This window comes from Tachyglossus aculeatus, chromosome 3 (assembly GCF_015852505.1).
Source record: "Tachyglossus aculeatus isolate mTacAcu1 chromosome 3, mTacAcu1.pri, whole genome shotgun sequence".
NCBI classification, from domain to species: Eukaryota; Metazoa; Chordata; class Mammalia; order Monotremata; family Tachyglossidae; genus Tachyglossus; species Tachyglossus aculeatus.
This window is the reverse complement of record NC_052068.1, coordinates 8,322,672-8,333,266: the sequence shown is the minus strand read 5'-3', so window position 1 is coordinate 8,333,266 and position 10,595 is coordinate 8,322,672. Positions and strand designations below refer to the sequence as shown.

Genomic DNA, 10,595 nt, shown 5'->3' with positions numbered 1-10,595 from the left:
GGTAGGGACTGTCTCTATGTGTTGCCAATTTGTACTTCCCAAGCGCTTAGTACAGTGCTCTGCACATAGTAAGCACTCAATAAATACGATTGATTGATTGATTGATTAATTAAGTGATTTGCCCAAAGTCACACAGCTGACAATTGGTGGAGCCTGGATTTGAACCCTGCCCTCTGACTCCAAAGCCCATGCTTTTTTCACTGAGACATGCTGCTTCTCTATTTATTAGAGGTTTATTTAGATAGATATGTGTGTGCACTCATTTATTCAATTCAGTTCAATTATTAATTATTTATTTGGATCGCTCTAGTTGTAAATCCCCTCTCAGGGTCACACCTGGAGAGTTTCCAGTATTCTACCAGTTTCGGCTAAGGGAGGGAGAGTCAAGCAGAGGCCTACTCATTCCATTCCTAGCTTAGTCAGTGGCTAGTGAGTGGCAGGCAATCTGCTACAAGTTAAAATTCCTCCGTGCTGGGCAGCAGTGGCACAGGAGAGAGTAGAGGGTGGAGACTCAAACTGACTGCTCAGAAGGCAATGGTAAATCACTTCTGTAATTTTACCTAGAAAAATCTATGGATCCACTAGCAGAATGAATGCAGGTGGAAGTGGGGCATTATGGGAGAGATGTGTCCACGGAGACTCTGTGGGTTGGAGATGACTTTAAAGCATAAGACAGGTTGAAAATACTTTTACATCTGTTGCCCCCTTTAGAGTGTAAACTCCTTGAAGGTGGGGAATATGTCACTTTATTTTTCTGTACTTCCCAATTGAGTTAGTACAGTACTCTGCACCAAGTGGGGGCTCAATAAGTGTTACTGCCATGGTCACCCTCCCCCCCTTTTGTAAAAAAATGGTATTTGTTAAGCACTTACTATGTGCCAGGGACTATACTAAGCACTGGGATAGATAGAATCTAATTGGGTTGGATACAGTCTGTGTCCAACGTGGGGCTCCCAGTCTTAATCCCCATTTTACAGATGAGGTAACTGAGGCACAAATGAGTGACGTGACTTGCCCAAGGTCACCCAGTTACCTTGCCCCCTCCTACCTCGCCTAGCTACTCTTCTACTACAACCCAGCCCACACACTTGCCTCCTCTAACACCAGTCTTCTCACTGCACCTCAGTTCGTCTATCTTGTTGCTGATCTCTTGCCCACTTCCTGCCTCAGGCCTGGAAGTCCCTACCTCCTCATATCTGACAGACAATGACTCTCCCCCTATTCAAAGCCTTATTGAAGGCACACCCCCTCCAAGAAGCCTTCCCTGACTAAGTCCTCCTTTCTTCTTCTCCCACTCTCCCTGCGCCACCTTGACTTGCTTCCTTTATTCGTCTCCCTCTCCCAACCCCTTGGCACATATGTAAATATCTGTAATTTTATTTCTGTTAATGTCTGACTATAAGCTAGACTATAAGCTCTTTGCAGACAGGGAATGTGTCTGTTATATTGTACTCTCTCAAGTGCTTAATACAATGCTCTGCACCCAGTAAGTGCTTAATAAATACAATTGACTGACTGACAAGTGGCAGAGCCAAGATTAGAATCCAGGTCCTTCTGACTTCCAGGCCCATGCTCTATCCATCAGGCCACACTGCTTCTCTCTTCACCTCAGGCCAGAGTCCCTTTCCCGCCTCCATCCCTCTGCCCCGTGGACTCAATAAGATTCTGGCTCAGACATCCTGCCCCCTCACTGAGAGCCCCATTGCTCCTTCCCAAGAACCAGAAGGACAGGAAGTCTTCAGGTGGCCCAGGCCTCTCCCAAGCACTTAGTACAGTGCCCTGCACACAGTTAATGTTCAGTAAGTACTACTGATTGATTTCATCAAAAATGAAGGTCAACCTGTTGGCTCCGTGCAGTCAAGACGTCTTCCATCCCTCTCATTCCAGCTGGATAAATCAAGTCAATCGTATTTATTGGGCACTTACTATGTGAGCACTGTACTAAGCGCTTGGGAGAGGATGATAGAATGGAGTTGGTAAACATGTTTCCTGCCCACAATGAGGGTCATCTGGTAATTCATTCAGTTGTATTCACTGAGCACTTACTGTGTGCAGAGCACTGTTCTAAGCACTTGGGAAGTACAAATCGGAAACATAGAGGGACGGTCCCTACGCAACAATGGGCTCACAGTCTAGAAATGCCAATGTCCACCACCCAGACATACAGTCTCTACTCAAAGGGACACACTCCCAGACTTCATCTTCTCTGGAGGCAGCGCAGTCTAATGGATAGATCACAGGCCTGAGAGTCAGAGGTCCTGTGTTCTAATCCCACCTCCACCACACAACTGCTGTGTGACCTTGGGTAAGTCACTTCACTTCTCTGTGCCTGTTACCACATCTGTAAAATGGGGATTCAATACCTGTTCTCCACACTATTTAGACTGTGAGCCTGTCTTCTAGACTGTGAGCCCATTGTTGGGTAGGGATTGTCTCATCTGTTGCTGAATTGTACTTTCCAAGCACTTAGTACAATGCTCTGCACACAGTAAGCGCTCAATAAATATGATTGAATGAATGAGTGAATATGTGGGACAGGGACTATGTCCGGATTGATTAGCTTATTTCTACTCTAGGTCTTAGAACAGAAGCATGACACAAAATAAGCACTTACTGGATATAATAATAATAATAATGATGATGGTATTTGTTAAGAGCTTACTATGTCCCAGGCACTGTAGTAAGTGCTGGGGTAAATACAAGCAAATCAGATAGGACACAGTCCATTTCCCACATGGGGCTCATAGTCTTAATCCCCATTTTACAGGTGAGGTAACTGAGGCACAGGGAAGTTAAGTGACTTGCCCAAAGTCACACAGCAGGCAAGTGGTGGAGCTGGGTTTAGAACCCATGACCTTCTGACTCCCAGGCCCATGTTCTATCTGCTACGCCATACTACTTCCCTAATAATAATAATAATAACCATAATAATAATAACAATAATAATAATAATAATAAATGATATTGAGCATTGATCGGATCAGGTAAGTCAAAATGCTTTGGAAAATGGATCTTGAGGGATGGAGTGGCCCCTGGCCTGATGAGGATAAATACTGGATTTCATTTTCCCCACGTCGGGAAAGATCACAGTGAGAAGGCAGGCCGGCTTTGCCATAAATACGATGAATTTTCTTGTACCCTCTGGTGGAGTTTAGACCTAAATGCAGCTCTAGTCTCAATGACCATACATTGTATCTCTGCTCTAAAAGTCAGTGTTGCCTGGAGGGTCTTCACTTTACAAGGTGTCCCTTCAGGGCATGGAAGAGAAGAAAAATGAGTCCCACTGCAATACACTTGGGTCTAGGAGGGGAGCGAGTGGCAAAGCAATAGGGAGACCATAAACTCACCGAGGGCAGGGAAAGCACCTATCAACTCTGTTGTATTGCACTCTCCCAAGGGCTTAGTACAGGGCTCTGTACACAGTAGTATTATCAATGGAGTGGGCTGAAGGGATGATATAATTTAGGATGCTGGGAAAATAATCTAAGAAGGGGGCAGACCAGGTATTTAATCCCCAATATACAGAGGAGGAAACTGAGGCATATTGAAGTGGCTTGTCAAGATCAATTATAGGGCAAGTGGTAGGGCCAGGATTAGAAGTCTAGACCCTCCTAGACCCAAATGTATTGTAACAGGATTTATTTTTCTTCTCCTCCATGCCCTGAAGGGATGCCTTGTAAAGCAAAGACCCTCCAGGCAAAACTGACTTTTAGAGCTGAGGTACATTGTATGGTCATTGAGATCAGAGAAGCAGCGTGGCATAGTGGAATGATCCCAGGCTTGGGAGTCAGAGGTCGAGGGTTCTAATCTTGGCTCTGCCAATAATCAGATGTGTGACTTTGGGCAAAGCACTTGACTTCTCTATGCCTCAGTTACCTCATCTGTAAAATGAGGATTAAGACTGTGAGTCCCTTGTGGGACAACCTGATTACCTTGCATCTACCCCGGTGCTTAGAACAGTGTTCGGCACATAATAAGAGCTTAAAAAATGCTATTATTATTATTATTATTATCTGTAATTTATTTATTTATTTCTGTTAATGTCTGTTTCCCCCTCTAGACTAAGTTACAGTGTACTCTCCCAAGCGCTTAGTACAGTGTTTTGCACATGGTTATCACTCAATAAATAGGATTGAATCAATGAATGAATGAATGAATGAATGAATGAATGAATGAATGAATGAATGGAAGTCCTTTAACTCCCAGGCCTTTGGTTTTTCCACTAGGCCATGCTGCTCATCGAGACTGTGAGCCCGTTTTTGAGTAAGGACTGTCTCTATATGTTGCCAACTTGTACTTTCCAAGTACTTAGTACAGTGCTCTGCAAACAGTAAGCACTTAATACTAATAATAATAATAATAATAATAATAATAATGGCATTTATTAAGTGCTTACCATGTGCAAAGCACTGTTCTAAGTGCTGGGGAGGTTACAAGGTGACCAGGTTGTCCCCCTGGGGGCTCACAGTCCTAATCCCCATTTTACAGATGAAGTAACTGAGGCCCAGAGAAGTTAAGTGACTTGCCCAAAGTCACATAACTGACAAGTGGTGGAGCCAGAATTTGAACCCATGACCTCTGACTCCAAAGCCCGCGCTCTTTCCACTGAGCCACGCTGCTTCTCTAAAATCAATTAATACGATTGAATGAATGAATGAATGAGTCCGGATGAATGTATAAACACCCTTTTTTGTGGAATACAACTTAGTGTTTTTGGATACAACTGCTATAGCAATGGAGGAATATCAAGAATCTTTATTTATTATTACGATATTTGTTAAATGCTCCTTATGCATCAGGCACTGTTTTAAGCACAGGCCTAGGTACAAGTTAATCAGGTTGGACACAGTCCCTGTCCCACATGGGGCTCACAATTTAAGTAGAAGGAAGAACAGATATCGAATCTCATTTTCTAAATGAGGAAACTGAGGCACAGAGAAGTTAAGTGGCTTGCCCCAAATCCCCCAGCCGACAATTGACAGTTCCTCTGGCTCCCAGGTCCCTGCTCTTTCCACTAGGCCATGCTGTTTCCTATCTTTAGTATGCATAGTTCTGATTCCCTTTATATTCTCCATCTACACAGACTCTCTTGGAGAATTCAATGGCTCTCATGACTTCAACTACCAGCACTTCACAGATGATTTCCAGCTCCCTCTCTCCAGCCCTGACCTCTTTCCAATTCTGCAGCTTCACATTTCCTATGGCCTCTGAGATATCTCTACTTGGATGTCCTGATTTCACCTCTAACTTAAAATACCTCCAGAAGAAGTTCTCATCTTCCCACCCAAACCCTGTCCTCCCCTGGACTTTCCCATCACTGTAGACACCACCACCATTTTCATCTCCATGTCACAATCCCATAACCCCATAATCCCACGCTGAGAAGCAGCGTGGCTCAGTGGAAGAAGCACGGGCTTTGGAGTCAGAGGTCATGGGTTCAAATCCCAGCTCCGCCAGTTGTTGGCTGTGTGACTTTGGGCAAGTCACTTAACTTCTCTGTGCCTCAGTTACCTCATCTGTAAAAATGGGGACTAAGACTGTGAGCCCCCCGTGGGACAACCTGATCACCTTGTAACCTCCCCAGTGCTTAGAACAGTGCTTTGCACATAGTAAGTGCTTAATAAATGCCATCAGTAGTATTATAGTATAACTCTATCATTCTCCTCCATTCATCTGTCATTCAACGTGCATGTCACTAAATCCTGTCAGTTTCACCTTCTGAACATGTCCAGAATCCTCCCCTTTCCCCTGACACAAACTGCTCCCATGCTGATCCAAGCATTTATCCTAACCCACCATGATTAGTTTTTTTCCCCATGCCATTTGTTTAGAGTTTATTATGTGCCAGGCACTGTACTAAGCACTGGGGTAGATACAAGCTAATCAGGTTGGACACAGCCCACATCCCACACAGGGCCCAGGCCTGGGAGTCAGAAGGTCATGGGTTCTTGTCCTTGGGCAAGTCACTTCACTTCTCTGTGCATCTGTTACTTCATCTGTAAAATGGGGATGAAGACTCTGAGCCCCATGTGGGACAGGGACTGTGTCCAACTTGATTTCCTTGTATCCACCCCAGTGCAAAATACAGTGCCTGGCACACAGTAAGTGCTTAACAAATACCACAGTTATTATTATTATTATTCATTCATTCATTCATTCAATCAATCGTATTTATTGAGCGCTTACTGTGTGCACAGCACTGTACTAAGCACTTGGGAAGTACAAGTTGGCAACATATAGAGATGGTCCCTACCCAACAGTGGGCTCACAGTCTAGAATGGGAAGACAGATTATTATTATTAATCTGCCTTTTACAGATGAGGTAACTGAGGCACACAGAAGTGATGCAACTCGCCCAAGATCACAGAGCAGACAACTGCTGGAGCCAAGATTAGAACCTAGGTCCATCTGATTCCCAGGCCTGGGTTCTAGCCACTAGGCCAAGATTTTTCTGCCTCAGCCTCCTTGCTGACCCCTCTGCCTCCTGTCTCTACTCTCTCCAATCCACACTTCATTCTGTGGGCAGAGATCTGAGAGTCCCCGCCCCACACGTTAATAATTACGGTACTTGTTGAGCACCTACTGTGTGCCAGGCACTGTACTAAGTGCTGGGGTGGATACAGGTAATCAGGTCGGACACAGACCCTGTCCCAAGTTGGGCCCAAAATCTCAATCCCCATTTTACAGGTGAGGGAACTGAGGCATATAGAAATGAAGTGACTTGCACAAGGTCACACAACAGATCTTCTGGCTCCCAGGCCCATGTTCTATCCACTACATCATGCTGCTTCTCATTGGTCTCATGAGCTCAGAAGTCTGACACTGTCTGTATCCATCTCTGCTGTGAGAATCTCCCTTCCTTGTAAGCAGGGTTCATGATTATCTTCTCCTGTCTTATGCTGTCGAGATGTGTCCAACCCATAGCCACTCCATGGACACATCTCTCCCAGAAGGCCCCACTCTCCAACTTCAATCCTTCTGGTAGTGGATCCATAGACTTTTCTTGGTGAAAATACTCAAGTGGTTTACCATCACCTCCTTCTGCACAGTCAACTTGAGTCTCCGCCCTCGACTGCCACTGCTGCCCTGCACAGGGGAGTTTTGACTTGTATCAGATGGCCTGCCACTTACTAGTTGCTACTGCCCAAGCTAGGAAAGGAATGGGTATACCTCTACTTCACTCTCCCTCCTGTAGCTGAAACTGGTAGAGTAATAATAATAATAGTAATAATAATAATAATAGCATTTATTAAGTGCTTACTATGTGCAAAGCACTGTTCTAAGTGCTGGGGAGGTTACAAGGTGATCAGGTTGTCCCTTGGGGGGCTCACAGTCTTAATCCCCATTTTACAGATGAGGTAACTGAGGCACAGAGAAGTGAAGTGACTTGCCCAAAGTCACACAGCTTACAATTGGCGGAGCTGGGATTTGAACCCAAGACCTCTAACTCCAAAGCCTGTGCTCTTCCACTGAGCCATGCTGCTTCCCTTCATTCATCTTCCCTCCCATCCTTACAGCACATATGAATATATATGTATATACCCATAGTTTACTGATTTATTTATGTACATTAATGTCTGTCTCGCCCGTAGACTGTGACCTCACTGTGGGCAGGGAATTTGTCTGTTTGTTGTTATATTGTACTCTCCCAAGTGCTTACTACAGTGGTTTGCCAACACAAAGTGCTCAATATATACAATTGAATGAATGAATGAATGAAAAAATGAATAAGTTCATTATGGGCAGAGAACGTGTCTGCTAATTCTGTTTTAGTGGACTCTCCCGAGAGCTTAATACACTACTCTGCACATAATAAGCACTCAATAATACCACTGACTTATTGACTTCCTAACAAAAACATCTGTGTTTTTTTAAACAAAGTGTAATGCCAATACTTTTAATATGTTATCACCTATCAGTGCTTAGTAGAGCATTTGGCACTTAAATGCTACCATCATTATTTTCATTATTTTGATAATGATGATGCTGGATCTGGGTTTTGATCCACTGCTTTTGAAAGCTGCAGAGCAGCTGTCAGTGGAACCACTCCAGGGAGGATCAACAAAAACGCGATTCTACCTGGCTAAAGCAGTTCTCTGTGTCTTCTCATCGGGCCCTAATCAAAAACCTTTACATCCCAGAAAGGATCTATTTTCAGTCACCCCTGAGTTTCCTCCCGTCAAAGCCTGAGTTTTCTCCTTCTCCACACGTACCCAATGAACAAAGTACAACAATCACTCAATTGTATTTATTGAGTGCTTACTGTGTGCAGACCACTATACTAAGCACTTGGGAGAGTACAATATAAAAGAGTTGATAGACATGTTGCCTTCCCACATTGTACTTAGAGTCTAGAGGGGAAGACAGACATTAATGTTAATTACAGATATCAATCAATAAATGATATGTATTGAGCGCTCACTGTGTGCAGAGCAGTGTTTTAAACACTTGGGAGAGCACGAACTGAGTTTGTAGACATGTTCCCTGCACACAGTGAGATTACAGTCTAGAGGGGGAGACAGATACTAGTATACACAAATCAATTGCAGATATCAATCCATGTTATCTACTGAGCACTTACTGTGTGTAGAACACTGTTATAATAATAATGGTGGAATTTGTTAAGTGCTTACTACGTTCCTGGCACTTTATTAAGAAGCAGCGTGGCTTAGTGGAAAGAGCATGGGCTTGGGAGACAGAGGTTCTAATCCCAGCTCTGCCGCTTGTCAGATCTGTGACCATGGGCAAGTCACTTACCTTCTCTGTGCCTCAGTTACCTCATCTGTAAAATGGGGATGAAGACTGTGAGCCCTATGTGGGACAACCTGATTACCTTGTATCTACCCCAGTGTTTAGAACAGTGCTTGGCACATAGTAAGCGCTTAGCAAATACCAACATTATCATTATTATTATTGTTATTATTATGCACTGGGGTGGATACAAGCAAATCGGGTTGGATATTTATATTAGTGTCTGTCTCTCACTCTAGACCGTAAGCTCATTGGGGCTCACAGTCTCAATCACCATTTTCCAGATGAGGTAACTGAGGCACAGAGAAGTGAAGTGACTTGCCCAAGGTCACACAACAGACGAGTGGTGGAACCAGGATTAGAACTCATGACCTTCAGACTCCCAAGCCCAGGCTCTAGTCACTATATTATGCTGTACTAAGTTCTTGGGAAAGTACACTATAACAGAGTGGTGGATTTATTCCCTGTCCACAGTGAGCTTACAGTCTAGAGGGGGAAACAGACACTAATATAAATAAATAAATTACAGGTATTAATCAATGGTATTTGTTGAGCACTTGCTTTGTACAGAATACTATACTAAGCATTTGGGAGAGTACAATACAACCAAGGCCCTTTCATTGTCCAACCCATGAGCTGGGCTGAAGGGAGCACTCCTTTGTTGAACTCATACGCTCCCACGGCTTCAACTATCATCTCTACGCTGATGACACCCAAATCTACATCTCTGCCCCTGCTCTCTCTCCCTCCCTCCAGGCTCGTATCTCCTCCTGCCATCAGGACATCTCCACCTGGATGTCTTCCCACCACCTAAAACTCAACATGTCCAAGACTGAGCTCCTTATCTTCCCTCCCAAACCCTGTCCTCCCCCTGACTTTCCCGTCACTGTGGACGGCACTACCATCCTTCCCAGGGCCAGGGGTTGATGGTGGGATAGGCGAGAATGGGGCCCAGTGACGAGGTTAACGGCAGAGGAGAGGAGTGTGCGGGCTGGTCTGGAGAAGGAGAGAAGGGAAGTGAGGTAGGAGCGGGAGAGGGGATGGACAGCTTTCAAGCCAGAGTGAAGAGTTTTTGCTTCATGTGAAGGTTGATAGGCAACAACTGGAGATTTTTGAGGAGGGGAGTGGCATGCCCAGAGCGCTTCTGTAGAAAGATAATCCAGGCAGCAGAGTGAAGTGTAGAATGAAGGGGGGAGAGACAGGAGGATGGGAGATCAGAGAGGAGGCTGATGCAGTAATCCAATCGAGATAGGATGAGAGATTTTACCAACAAGGTAGTGGTTTGGATGGAGAGGAAAGGGTGGATCTCGGTGATGTTATGAAGGTGATACCGGCAGGTTTTGGTGACAGATTGGATGTGAGGGGTGAGTGAGAGAACGGAGTCAAGGATGACACCAAGGTTGTGGGCGTAGGAGATGGGAAGAGTGGTAGTGGTGTCAGGGAGTCAGGGAGAGGACAGGGTTTGGGAGGGAAGATAAGGAGCTCAGTCTTGGACATGTTGAGTTTTAGATGGCAGGCAGATATTCAGATGGAGATGTCCTGAAGGCAGGAGGAGATATGAGCCTGGAGGGAGGGGGAGAGAATAGGGGTGGAGATGTAGATTTAGGTGTCATCAGCATAGAGATGATAATTGAAGCTGTGGGAGTGAATGAGTTCACCAAGGGAGTGAGTAAAGATAGAGAACAGAAGGGGACCAAGAACTGACCCTTGAGGAACCCCTGCAGTAATGGGATGGGAGGGGGAGGAGGAGCCTGAGAAGGAGACTGAGAATGAACGGCCGGAGAGATAAGAGGAGAACCAGGAGAGGATGGAGTCTGTGAAGCCAAGGTTGGATAGTGTGTTGA

At 44.9% G+C, this 10,595-nt stretch overlaps 1 non-coding gene across 1 annotated transcript; it reads left to right on the top strand.

The window, feature by feature from the left end:
• The first annotated feature begins 318 nt into the window (after positions 1-318).
• Positions 319-456, top strand: LOC119925988. Its single transcript, XR_005449908.1, has one exon. It is a non-coding gene; the product is annotated as a small nucleolar RNA SNORA7 (small nucleolar RNA).
• Positions 457-10,595: the final 10,139 nt, after the last annotated feature.